Genomic DNA, 13,457 nt, shown 5'->3' on the forward strand with positions numbered 1-13,457 from the left:
GTTGCCCTGCCCCAGCCGCCATGGGCGTGTTCTGAAATGGTGTTCATCCGAAAAAATCCCGCCCTAGGTCAGAAGCTCTCAATTAGTCACAAAGTCGATAGATTTCTTCTAAAATGTGGTGAAGAATCAAACGTACTTGCGAATCACTTTGAAGAAATATCATTGTTTTTATCGTTCTCACATCACATAGTTTTGTAATTCCCAGGCACGGAACTTCTTGCGATGTATAATTTTTCAAACGCCATTTCACTTGGCTACATCGTTTTCCAACAATTATCACACTCATCCTGTACACACTGTCTTTGCTGCTGAAATGGGGCTTCCGATTTGCTTTCATTTTGATGTTGGACTTCATCAAAAATCGTGTCTTAAAAAACGGTGTTGGAAACTTGGTTAGAATTCAGTCTCACGAGGCGTAAAATTTCATGTTTTGACCTAAAAATCAAGCGGATAAGAACTTCATTTTTTTTGCCTTTCTCGTACACTAAGTGTACTGGAAAGGCTATATGTTCACTCCAAAAATGACTTTTCGAAAGAAGGCCCGGAGGGTCGAGTCACATATACCAATCAACTCAGCTCGACGAATTGAGGTGATGTCTGTGTGTATGTATGTGTGTGTGTATGTATGTGTGTGTGTATGTGTGTATGTGTGTGTACAAAAAAAACTCATCACTTTTTGGCAGTAAACCTGAACCGATTTTAATGACCGACGGTTCATTCGACGGGGAATCTGGTCCCATTGTTTCCTATTGAAAATGGTTTGGATCGGTCCAGCCGTTCCGGAGTTATGGCCATTTAGGTGTTCCGGATCGGTACCCCAGGAAGGGGCCAGATATTAAAACGCTACAAACCCATCCATGCGACACATCAAACTACGGCATTTTCGATAACTTGATGAACGGTAAGCAGAAAAATGGTCTCAGACCATATCTGAACCGGTAGTGTCCCGGAACCGGTTCCGGGTGTCCGCCGGAAGTGGCCAAACATAAAAGTGCACTAAACCCATGCATGCGGCATATCAAACCGCAGCTTTTTCGATACCCTGATGAACAGTAAGAAGGAATACATTCTCAGACCATATTGGAACCGGTAGTATTCCGGAACCGGTTCCAGATGTCCCGCTGGAGGTGGCCAAGTATAAAAGTTAACCAAAACCATGCATGCAACATATCAAATAGTGGCTTTTTTGACATCCTGATGAAAGGTAAGCAGGAAAATATTCTCAGACCATATCTGAACCGGTTGTGTTCCGGAACCGGTTCCGGGTGTCCCGCCGGAAGTGGCCAAATATGAAATTGAACTAAAACCATGCATGCGACATATCAAACCGCGGCTTTTTCGATAACCTGATGAACAGTATGCAGGAAAGCATTCTCAGAACATATCGATACCAGTAGTGTTCCGGAACCGGTTCCAGATGTTCCGCCAGAGGTGGCCAAGTTTAAAAGTTAACCAAACCCATACATGCGACATATCAAATAGTGGCTTTTTTGATATCCTGATGAACAGTCAGCAGGAAAATATTCTCAGACCATATGTATCTGAACCGGTAGTGATCCGCAACCGGTTCTGGGTGTCCCGCCGGAAATGGCCAAACAAAAAAGTGAACCAAACCCATGCTACAAATCAAATCGTGGATTTTTAGGTATCTTGATTGGCAAAAAAAAGTTTCCGGCCATATTTGGAACAACCGGTAGTATTCCTCACCGATTAAGGGTGCCCCATCGGAAGTGATCAAATGTAAAGAAGAACCAACCCCATAAATAGCTGTTTTGGTAACCTGATGAACGGTTAACAAGAGAAACAATCATAGACCACACTTTGGAAAACCAATACTGTGCCGAAACCGGTTCCAGGTGCTCCGCCGGAAGTGGTCAAATGTAGAACGGAACCAAACGCATGCACACCGCGCATTAAATATCGGCTTTTTCGATGACGCGCAGAACGATCAGCAAGAAAAGTCTCAGGCCACTTTAAGACTACCGGTAGTGTACCGGAACCACTTTCGAGTGTGTCGCCGGAACTGGCGAAATGCACAAATAAGTGTTTGAGAGTACATCAAATAGCAGCTTTTTTGAATACACGATGATCGATTCGTAAGAACATAGCCTCAGACCATATTTTAGACAACCGGTAGTGTCCCGAAACCAGTTCTGGGTGACGCACTGGAAGTGGTCAAATGTAAAAGTGATCTATACCCACCCATGCATGAGATAAATCAAATCGTGTTTTTTTTTGGGTAACCTAATGAACGTTAGCAATGAAATAGTCTCAGACTATATTTGGGAGACCCGGTGTGCTCCGGAACCTGTTCCGGTACCGCATCGAAAGTAACCAAATGTACCATGCAACATATTACATCACGGCTTTTTGAATAACCCGAGGAACGGTTAACTAGAAAATAGGCTCACACCACATTACAGACTACCGGTAGGGTTGCACAACCAGCGTTTGGTGCTTCGCCGGAACTACGAAAGTAAATAAAATCAATGCAAGCGATAAATATGTGTAAGAGAACAAATTCTTACAAATTAAACCCACATACAAACAGACGTCGCACTATACTCACTATCGCTCTTGTTTTCAACGGTCAATAAGATATAGCCCAAATGTTCAGAAAAAAAAATGTGATCTGTGATTGTGAAAAGAGTTATAGCTTAGCTTGTTAGAATCGTCTTGATATTGATCAACCTCCAGTGTTAGTGAAAGTGCTCAAAAAAGTGCACAAGCAGTCAACTGAGAAGTCTGATATTTTTCAGCCCTGCTTATACGTTGAACATAACCTCGGACTATGTGCAATCAATAAGTTTTAAGTCAATTCAAAGATGTCTTTGATAAAATGCTTGATTTTATATAAACATATTCGGATTCAGAAACACTTTGACCTACGTTGTCGGAAAGATTGTGAGAACATGTTCGACGAGAAAGGCACTATCACCACTAGGTGGATTAATTTGGGTTTTTATTCTTTAATTCGCACAACATGACCATAAGGATGACACATAATTAACAATAGTACGCCACAATCCTTGGTTCGTGACTACTGCACTCAATCCTTGATCACGCCCAATGCTCGCCACACGCGCCACCTGTTCCACCTATCGTACTCATTTGCTCTGAACTCAACTTTGCAGTGTTGTTATCCAGCATTCTTGCAACGTGCTATGTCAACCGTATCCTTCTGACTTTGACCACCTTCGAGATGATGAGTTCACCAAAAAGTACAGCGAGCTCATAGTTCATCCTTATCATCTACGAACAGTTCTCTTAGTCCTGTACACCGCCAAAAATCGTCTTTAGCACCCGTCTCTCGAAAACTTTAAGGCGCCGTACACACATTACGTAACGCTCTAGGGGGAGGGGGAGTATGACCGAGCGTTACGGCTCATACAAAAAATTTCGGGTTTCCATACAAGAAAGCGTTACGTAATAAATGGACGCTGCATAACTGCTTGCACGTCGGCCTCGAGCATGGCTCGTGTCCATGGAGAACCACCGGTCTTATAAGTGTTTTGTAAATAATACATTCAGTGTGTCACTAGGTGGCACTAGTGAAAATGAAAATTTATTAAACCTCGTACCTCAGAATCCTGAGTGGGGTGCAAAACGGTGAGTCGATAACGAGAGCGTCCAACATAGCTCTGGTCCTCACAAGTTCCTACCTCATGCTTCCACGGGTCAAACGATGACAAAGACTGCCAGCTAAGAGTTGTGTGCTTAGCTGGTAGTGCAGCCTGGGCACTGTTGTCCTTCTGACTTCAGCTAGATTGAGGAGATACGACCCGAGCGTCTGTTCACCAAGGAGGTGCGGCTCAAACAGCGTCTGTTCTGGCATCCAGCGGCTGAATAAGAACCGCTGCACCACGCCCAGCTAGATCCAAGGTGGTAGCCCCATCAGCGTGGTCGTCCTAGTGTTGGTTGGGACGTTAAACAGAACTGGCACGATGGCCCTCCGGCGAGACAGGAGTGTTGGCGTAGGCCCAATAAGCCACCCGTAAAAATCCCCATTGCGAATAACATAGGAGAAAATACGACTCGATACAATCGGCAAAGACCCACGCGACGAAATAAGGACTACGATTGGAAACTTGGAACATGGAATTGCAAGTCACTAGGTTCCGCAGGATGTGACAGGATAATCTACGACGAACTACATCCCCGCAACTTCGACATCGTGGCGTTGCAGGAACTTTGTTGGACTAGACAGAAAGTGTGGAAAAGCGGACATCGAGCGGCTACCTTCTACCAAAGCTGTGGCACCACCAATGAACTGGGAACAGGATTTATAGTGTTGGGCAAGATGCGACAACGTGTGATCGGATGGCAGCCGATCAACGCAAGGATATGCATGTTGAGAGTTAAGGGCCGTACGAAGGGATACCTGATGACGAGAAAGAAGCGTTCTACGCGCAGTTAGAGCAAACATACGATGGTTGCTCGCGGCGTGACGTGAAAATCGTTGTCGGCGACATGAACGCGCAGGTAGGAAGGGAGGAAATGTACAGACCGGTAATCGGGCGAAGCAGCCTGCACGCCGTATCGAATGATAACGGCCAGCGATGCGTAAACTTTGCAGCCTCCCGTGGTATGGTAGTCCGAAGCACCTTCTTCCCCCGCAAAGATATCCACAAAGCTACCTGGAGATCACCCGACCATCAAACAGAAAACCAAATCGACCACGTTCTAATCGACGATAAATTCTTCTCGGATATAATCAATGTCCGCACATACTGCAGTGCGAATATAGATTCGGATCACTACTTAGTCGCTGTATGCATGCGCTCAAAATTTTCGACAGTTATCACCACGCGTCGAAGTCGAACACCGCGGCTCAACATCGAGCAACTTCGTAACGTAGAAGTGGCTCAAGACTACGCGCAGCAGTTAGCAGTGGCCCTACCAACGGAAGAGCAGCTTGGCGCAGCTACACTTGAAGATGGCTGGAGGGACATCCGATCCGCCATAGGTAGTACCTCGGCTGCAGCACTAGGCTTCGCGACTCCGAATCACAGAAACGACTGGTACGACGACGAATGTGAACAGTTGAAAAACGAGAATAATGCAGCATGGGCAAGAATGCTGCAACACCGTACAAGAGCGAATGAGTCACGTTGGTTATAGACAGGCGCAGAACAAGCAAAACTCAGTCTTCCGGATGCAGAAGCGCCAGCAGGAAGAACGAGATCGCGAAGCGATGGAAGAGCTATACCGCGCTAAGGACACACAAAAGTTCTACGAGAAGCTGAACCGCTCGCGCAGAGGCTTTGTGCCACAAGCCGACATGTGCCGAGATAATCACGGTAATATTCTCACGAGCGAGCGTGAAGTAGTCGAGAGGTGACATCAGCATTACGATGAGCACCTCAATGTCGACGTTGCAAGTACCGAAGGTGGCGTGGTAACAGATCTAGGAGTATGTGCACAGTACGAAAGACTTCCGGCCCCTGACCTCCTAGAGATTGAGGAGGAGGTTGGCCGGTTGAAAAACAACAAAGCTGCTGGAGCAGATCAACTACCAAGCGAGCTTCTACAATACGGTGGAGAAGCACTGGTGAGAGTACTACACTGTGTCATTACCAAGATTTGGGAGGAGGAAGTATTACCGGAGGAATGGATGGAAGGTACTACTGAGCGCTGCCTACAAAGTACTCTCTCAAATTTTATGCCGCCGTCTATCACCGATTGCAAGAGAGTTCGTGGGGCAAAGCCAAGGGCTGAAAGTCTCTCTAATAAAGACAAATCAATCAATCAATTCGTGGGGCAATATCAGGCTGGATTCATGGGTGAACGTGCTACAACGGACCAGATGTTCGCCATCCGCCAGGTGTTGCAGAAATGCCGCGAATACAACGTGCCCGCACATAACTTGTTCATCGATTTCAAATCAGCGTATGATACAATCTATCGAGAACAGCTATGGCAGATTATGCACGAATACGGATTTCCGGATAAACTGATACGATTGATCAAGGCGACGATGGATCGAGTGATGTGCGTAGTTCGAGTATCAGGGACACTCTCGAGTCCCTTCGAATCTCGCAGAGGGTTACGACTAGGTGATAGTCTTTCGTGCTTGCTGTTCAACATTGCTCTAGAAGGTGTAATTAGGAGAGCGGGAATAAACACGAGTGGGATGATTTTCACGAAGTCCGTTCAGCTGCTTGGTTTCACTGATGATATTGATATTATTGCTCGCAAACTTTAGACGATGGCGGAAACGTACATTCGACTAAAGAGTGAAGCCAGGCGAATCGGATTAGTCATTGATGTGTCGAAGACAAAGTACATGATGGGAAAGGGCTACAGGAAGGAATCACCGCGCCCGCCACCCCGAATTTATATCGACGGTGATGAAATCGAGGCGGTTGAAGAATTCGTGTACTTGGGCTCACTGGTGACCGACGACAACGACACCAGCAGAGAAATTCAGAGGCTCATTGTGGCAGGAAATCGCGTTTACTTTGGACTCCGCAAAACTCTACGATCGAATAAAGTTCACCGTAACAAGAAGTTAACTATCTATAAAACGCTGATTAGGCAAGTCGTTCTCTATGGGCACGAAACATGGACCCTACGTGCAAAGGACCAACGCGCCCTTGTAGTTTTTGAACAGAAGGTGTTGCGTACCATCTACGGCGGAGAGCAGATGGAAGACGGGACTTGCAGAAGGCGAATGAACCACGAGCTGCATCAGCTGCTGAGAGAACCAACCGTCGTCCATTCCACGAAAATCGGGAGGCTACGGTGGGCGGGTCACGTCATCAGGATATCGGATAGCAACCCGACTAATATGGTTCTCAAGAGTCATCAGACCGGTACAAGAAGACGTGGTGCGCAGCGAGCTAGGTGGATTGACCAAGAGAAGGATGATCTGCGGACCCTACGCAGAGTGCGGAACTGGAGACAAACAGCCATGGATTGAGTGGAATGGAGACGGTTACTATGTACAGCAGAGGCCACCCCGGCCTTAGCCTGATCGGTAAGGTAAGGTAAGCGTGGTGCTGAAGGTGGTGGCCAACCACGCGAGTTACGGCCTTGAGCTTGATAATATCGATACCCATCAAAAAATGGAAGCGCCAAATATTAAAAGTGACAAATTCCACCCGGACTTACAGTAGGGTGTTGTACCATTTGGGCAGGTGTTTCTATTTGGGCACTTGCCGCTATAACTAAGTCAATTTCAAACCGATTGATTTGAATTTTTGTACAGAGTTAGATACTGTACGTGCCTAACTCTATACAAAATTTCAAATCAATCGGTTTGAAATTGACTTGGTTATAGCGGCAAGTGCCCAAAATAGGTACACCTGCCCAAATGGTACAAGACCCTACCTTTCGAGAAAGAAAATGATTCTGGAAGTTCAATAGGTAATCTTATAAAATTTTGCATTGCACTTTGCAGGCATCATTGAAAGTAGTGATCTTTCTTGGGGATAGTGCAGATTACCTCTTCCATCCGTATCCTTCGGCAGCTGGTCGGTTTCCAGATCCTAGCTTTTCTGTACACCGTTTCCTTGATATCCCGTGTTCACAATCTCTGTGCAATGGGGCATATTCGGTGTAGTATACTAGATTTGTAGTAATGAGCTGAATTTTAGTATGGTGAGAAGGTCAATTCTCCGTTTCTGCAATGAAATGGTGCAAAAAGCGTGGGTATTATAATTCCTTGCCTAATTTGATGTTGTTTGAGGAAAACTTTGGATAACTATGTTGTTTATGTTGCAGGAAATGAAAACAACAACACTGTTGCCCAAAGTTTTACTCAAACAGCATCAAATTAGGCAAGGAATCAGAATACCCACGCTTTTTGCACCATTTCATTGCAGAAACGGAGAATTGACATTCTTACCATACTAAAATTCAGCTCATTACTACAAATCTAGTACTTCATGGATCTGTCCTATTGAGATGCTGCTTCCACCTTTCAAAAGTCTCACGTTCGTCCGTCACCAGGTTTCCATCTTTTTCCCTGCAGATTCCGGCTCGCGGCAACATGCTTTTGCTATTTTTTTTATTCTTAATCACTTAACCTAATTTACAGCTCTATTGTCCACAAGGGCACTACGTGAGCGACTTCAATTGACAGCTGCACCTACAGTATTGTACAGCGCCGAAATGTATTCTATTTAACTTTATTGAACTGGCTGCCTTTCTACGCTACTTTCACTTTTCTACTACATGGTAGAATAATGAGCACAAGGATGATGGATGGCCGTTGTTCCTTTCCAGTCCGATTGGGGGTCCATTATGAGTAGCAGTTCGCCGATTTCCAGGTATCCGGGTCCGTTTGAGCCATGGGGCTCAGAAGAGGGTCAGTGTCAGCCACTCTCGGTGAAGAGCAACTGACGAAAAATTGCAAGTGCCGGGGCTGGGAATCAAACCCATGACCATCCGCATATGAAGCGAACGTGTGACCAACTACGCCACGGGCCCCGACAGTAAAAGGCATAGCTATGTATAGCAGTTTCATTTTCTTGCAATCCATTTCTTCCAGGTGGTGTTTTTTTTCTGCTGAAAGAGACGCGTCTCCACTTTTCGCTTCAGTTTCGAACGTTCCACATTTTGCCGGTTTCGTTGAGTCGTCCAATATCCCAAAAGAGCGATCCCTTTTACTGTAAATTCTATCTGGCACCTTTAATTAGTCAAATTCTTCGAACTCGTGATATCAAAGATAAAAACGGAAAATTATTACAACCTCAGAGAAAACAAATTCCAGTTACTTACGGCGCAGGAAACATCTTTTCCACTGCAATACCCATCCACCGTTTCGTTTACCGAGAGAAAAACAATTCCATGAGAAGAAATCCAACATCCACCCAACCGACAAGGGATTTCCACTCGAACAGATGTAGCTGAAAATTACGTCTCATTTATAAGCGGGATAACAAGTACTGCCTGGCCACCTGGTTGGGTGGTTGGTTGGTCGGTTGGCTGGCTGCCTGGCTGGCGGGAGGAACTTAATCATCCAACCGGACAACCGGATCAGCTGTGCTAGTAGCTGCCGAGCACCACAGGCAGTTCTTCGTAGAGTAAAGCAATCTTTTGCGCTAGAAGAACGGCGAAGACGCAGCGATGGTGGTGTGCGAAACATTTATTGCTAGGTGGTGGGTGTGGAAAGTTTGTATTGAAACTTGCTGATGTGCGCAAAATGAAGATGAGATAATAGCTTCCCGGCGCCCGCTTTGCTAGTGTAGAGATTAATGTTTGCAAATTATGATTGGAGCAGGGTTTCGGTGTGATATAGCAGTAGCGATGATGGTTATGATTTGCGTTTAGGGTGATCATTGTGTTACATTGTGGTGACGCTACTTGGAAATTAATTTGCTTGGCTGCGAGTCAGCGGTGCGTCATAATAAATAATAAGCTTAATAATCAATTTAACATTTTTGACGCCCACTGCGGGTTGATCTGGGAAAGACAAATGTCTTCTTGTCTTCTTGTCTTCTTGTCTTCTTGTCTTCTTGTCTTCTTGTCTTCTTGTCTTCTTGTCTTCTTGTCTTCTTGTCTTCTTGTCTTCTTGTCTTCTTGTCTTCTTGTCTTCTTGTCTTCTTGTCTTCTTGTCTTCTTGTCTTCTTGTCTTCTTGTCTTCTTGTCTTCTTGTCTTCTTGTCTTCTTGTCTTCTTGTCTTCTTGTCTTCTTGTCTTCTTGTCTTCTTGTCTTCTTGTCTTCTTGTCTTCTTGTCTTCTTGTCTTCTTGTCTTCTTGTCTTCTTGTCTTCTTGTCTTCTTGTCTTCTTGTCTTCTTGTCTTCTTGTCTTCTTGTCTTCTTGTCTTCTTGTCTTCTTGTCTTCTTGTCTTCTTATCTGCTTGTCTGCTTGTCTTCTTGTCTTCTTGTCTTCTTGTCTTCTTGTCTTCTTGTCTTCTTGTCTTCTTGTCTTCTTGTCTTCTTGTCTTCTTGTCTTCTTGTCTTCTTGTCTTCTTGTCTTCTTGTCTTCTTGTCTTCTTGTCTTCTTGTCTTCTTGTCTTCTTGTCTTCTTGTCTTCTTGTCTTCTTGTCTTCTTGTCTTCTTGTCTTCTTGTCTTCTTGTCTTCTTGTCTTCTTGTCTTCTTGTCTTCTTGTCTTCTTGTCTTCTTGTCTTCTTGTCTTCTTGTCTTCTTGTCTTCTTGTCTTCTTGTCTTCTTGTCTTCTTGTCTTCTTGTCTTCTTGTCTTCTTGTCTTCTTGTCTTCTTGTCTTCTTGTCTTCTTGTCTTCTTGTCTTCTTGTCTTCTTGTCTTCTTGTCTTCTTGTCTTCTTGTCTTCTTGTCTTCTTGTCTTCTTGTCTTCTTGTCTTCTTGTCTTCTTGTCTTCTTGTCTTCTTGTCTTCTTGTCTTCTTGTCTTCTTGTCTTCTTGTCTTCTTGTCTTCTTGTCTTCTTGTCTTCTTGTCTTCTTGTCTTCTTGTCTTCTTGTCTTCTTGTCTTCTTGTCTTCTTGTCTTCTTGTCTTCTTGTCTTCTTGTCTTCTTGTCTTCTTGTCTTCTTGTCTTCTTGTCTTCTTGTCTTCTTGTCTTCTTGTCTTCTTGTCTTCTTGTCTTCTTGTCTTCTTGTCTTCTTGTCTTCTTGTCTTCTTGTCTTCTTGTCTTCTTGTCTTCTTGTCTTCTTGTCTTCTTGTCTTCTTGTCTTCTTGTCTTCTTGTCTTCTTGTCTTCTTGTCTTCTTGTCTTCTTGTCTTCTTGTCTTCTTGTCTTCTTGTCTTCTCTTGTCTTCTTGTCTTCTTGTCTTCTTGTCTTCTTGTCTTCTTGTCTTCTTGTCTTCTTGTCTTCTTGTCTTCTTGTCTTCTTGTCTTCTTGTCTTCTTGTCTTCTTGTCTTCTTGTCTTCTTGTCTTCTTGTCTTCTTGTCTTCTTGTCTTCTTGTCTTCTTGTCTTCTTGTCTTCTTGTCTTCTTGTCTTCTTGTCTTCTTGTCTTCTTGTCTTCTTGTCTTCTTGTCTTCTTGTCTTCTTGTCTTCTTGTCTTCTTGTCTTCTTGTCTTCTTGTCTTCTTGTCTTCTTGTCTTCTTGTCTTCTTGTCTTCTTGTCTTCTTGTCTTCTTGTCTTCTTGTCTTCTTGTCTTCTTGTCTTCTTGTCTTCTTGTCTTCTTGTCTTCTTGTCTTCTTGTCTTCTTGTCTTCTTGTCTTCTTGTCTTCTTGTCTTCTTGTCTTCTTGTCTTCTTGTCTTCTTGTCTTCTTGTCTTCTTGTCTTCTTGTCTTCTTGTCTTCTTGTCTTCTTGTCTTCTTGTCTTCTTGTCTTCTTGTCTTCTTGTCTTCTTGTCTTCTTGTCTTCTTGTCTTCTTGTCTTCTTGTCTTCTTGTCTTCTTGTCTTCTTGTCTTCTTGTCTTCTTGTCTTCTTGTCTTCTTGTCTTCTTGTCTTCTTGTCTTCTTGTCTTCTTGTCTTCTTGTCTTCTTGTCTTCTTGTCTTCTTGTCTTCTTGTCTTCTTGTCTTCTTGTCTTCTTGTCTTCTTGTCTTCTTGTCTTCTTGTCTTCTTGTCTTCTTGTCTTCTTGTCTTCTTGTCTTCTTGTCTTCTTGTCTTCTTGTCTTCTCTTGTCTTCTTGTCTTCTTGTCTTCTTGTCTTCTTGTCTTCTTGTCTTCTTGTCTTCTTGTCTTCTTGTCTTCTTGTCTTCTTGTCTTCTTGTCTTCTTGTCTTCTTGTCTTCTTGTCTTCTTGTCTTCTTGTCTTCTTGTCTTCTTGTCTTCTTGTCTTCTTGTCTTCTTGTCTTCTTGTCTTCTTGTCTTCTTGTCTTCTTGTCTTCTTGTCTTCTTGTCTTCATGTCTTCTTGTCTTCTTGTCTTCTTGTGTTCTTGTCTTCTTGTCTTCTTGTATTCTTGTCTTCTTGTCTTCTTGTCTTCTTGTCTTCTTGTCTTCTTGTCTTCTTGTCTTCTTGTCTTCTTGTCTTCTTGTCTTCTTGTCTTCTTGTCTTCTTGTCTTCTTGTCTTCTTGTCTTCTTGTGTTCTTGTCTTCTTGTCTTCTTGTCTTCTTGTCTTCTTGTCTTCTAGTCTTCTAGTCTTCTAGTCTTCTAGTCTTCTTGTCTTCTAGTCTTCTAGTCTTCTAGTCTTCTAGTCTTCTAGTCTTCTAGTCTTCTAGTCTTCTAGTCTTCTAGTTTTCTAGTTTTCTAGTATTCTAGTATTCTAGTATTCTAGTCTTCTCGTCTTCTAATCTTCTAGTCTTCTAGTCTTCTAGTCTTCTAGTCTTCTAGTCTTCTAGTCTTCTAGTCTTCTAGTCTTCTAGTCTTCTAGTCTTCTAGTCTTCTAGTCTTCTAGTCTTCTAGTCTTCTAGTCTTCTAGTCTTCTAGTCTTCTAGTCTTCTAGTCTTCTAGTCTTCCAGGAAAGATCATCAAAGGACATTTCTAGAAATTCTTACCAATTATTGATCCAGTAACTTCCACAGAAAACCTATGAAAATTTCCGAAGAAATCAATTATTTGAAAAATTTGTAGACGGGAGCTTGCCACATTATCTAGAGAAAACTTCAGAAGAAATCTTGAATAATGGCTTGGAAGAATTTCCAGAGGAATCTCTGGAAGTTTCTGGACAAATCATTGAAAGAATTGCTGGACATTTAATTGACAAATTTTCTCGAGATACCACTTATGGAAATTCAGCGGAATTTCCAGAAATATTTCTTTAAAAAAAATACAATTACACCGTCTTCGACCTTGTGGCCTCTACAGACTGAACATTACTAACATTAGACAACGGACAACACATATTACACCCAGTGGCCTAGTGGAGAATTTTCCGTTTGACGAAAAGTTTTTCCCGACTGGAGCGGGAATCGAACCCACACTCCGAGGCTTACGAGACACCTAAGCGACTGACGCCGCTAGCCGCTCGGCCACGAGGCCCATAAAGAAATTTTGGGGAAAAATCTTGAAAATATCCGCAAAAACGAAAAAAATTTTCCACCAGGGAAAAATTCAGGAGATACCTTGATCCATACTCTACATGTGTACGAAAACCGATTTTGAAAAAATTGCTCCGTTATTTTATTAAAAATCAAAATCCAAAAAAATGAGGAAATGCTTCCAGTTTCGCCTTAAAGAATGTTTGAACCCAGGTTTGCTTTAAGAGATTCACTAATGCAAACCATTACAAGGATTTTTGCAGAAGGAATCTTAGAAGAACTTCTTCAGAGGGAACCCTTACAAAAATTACCAGGTAAATGCATAATTGAATTGCTATAGAAATCTCTGGAAGGGCATCCTTGTAAGATGTACTTGAGGAATCCTGGAGATTATTTTTAAAAAATATTTGAGATATTTTCAGAAGATTTTCTGAAAAAAATCTTGGCGGAATTCTTGCAGAAATCTTTAGAAGAGTTTCTGAAAATATCCGCGGAACTCTTAGATAAATGTCTGAAGAAGTTATTAGAAAAAGACTTATTTGAAATTTATTTCAAGAATTCCTGGAAGTAAAATCCCGGAAGAGCTCTTACATGAATTGCTTGAGAAATCTTTATAGAATATCTGGAAAAAAAATCTTGGATAGAATTTCCTCAGCATTTCCTGGAAATT

The sequence above is a fragment of the Aedes albopictus genome, chromosome 1 (genome assembly GCF_035046485.1).
Source record: "Aedes albopictus strain Foshan chromosome 1, AalbF5, whole genome shotgun sequence".
Taxonomy (NCBI): domain Eukaryota; kingdom Metazoa; phylum Arthropoda; class Insecta; order Diptera; family Culicidae; genus Aedes; species Aedes albopictus.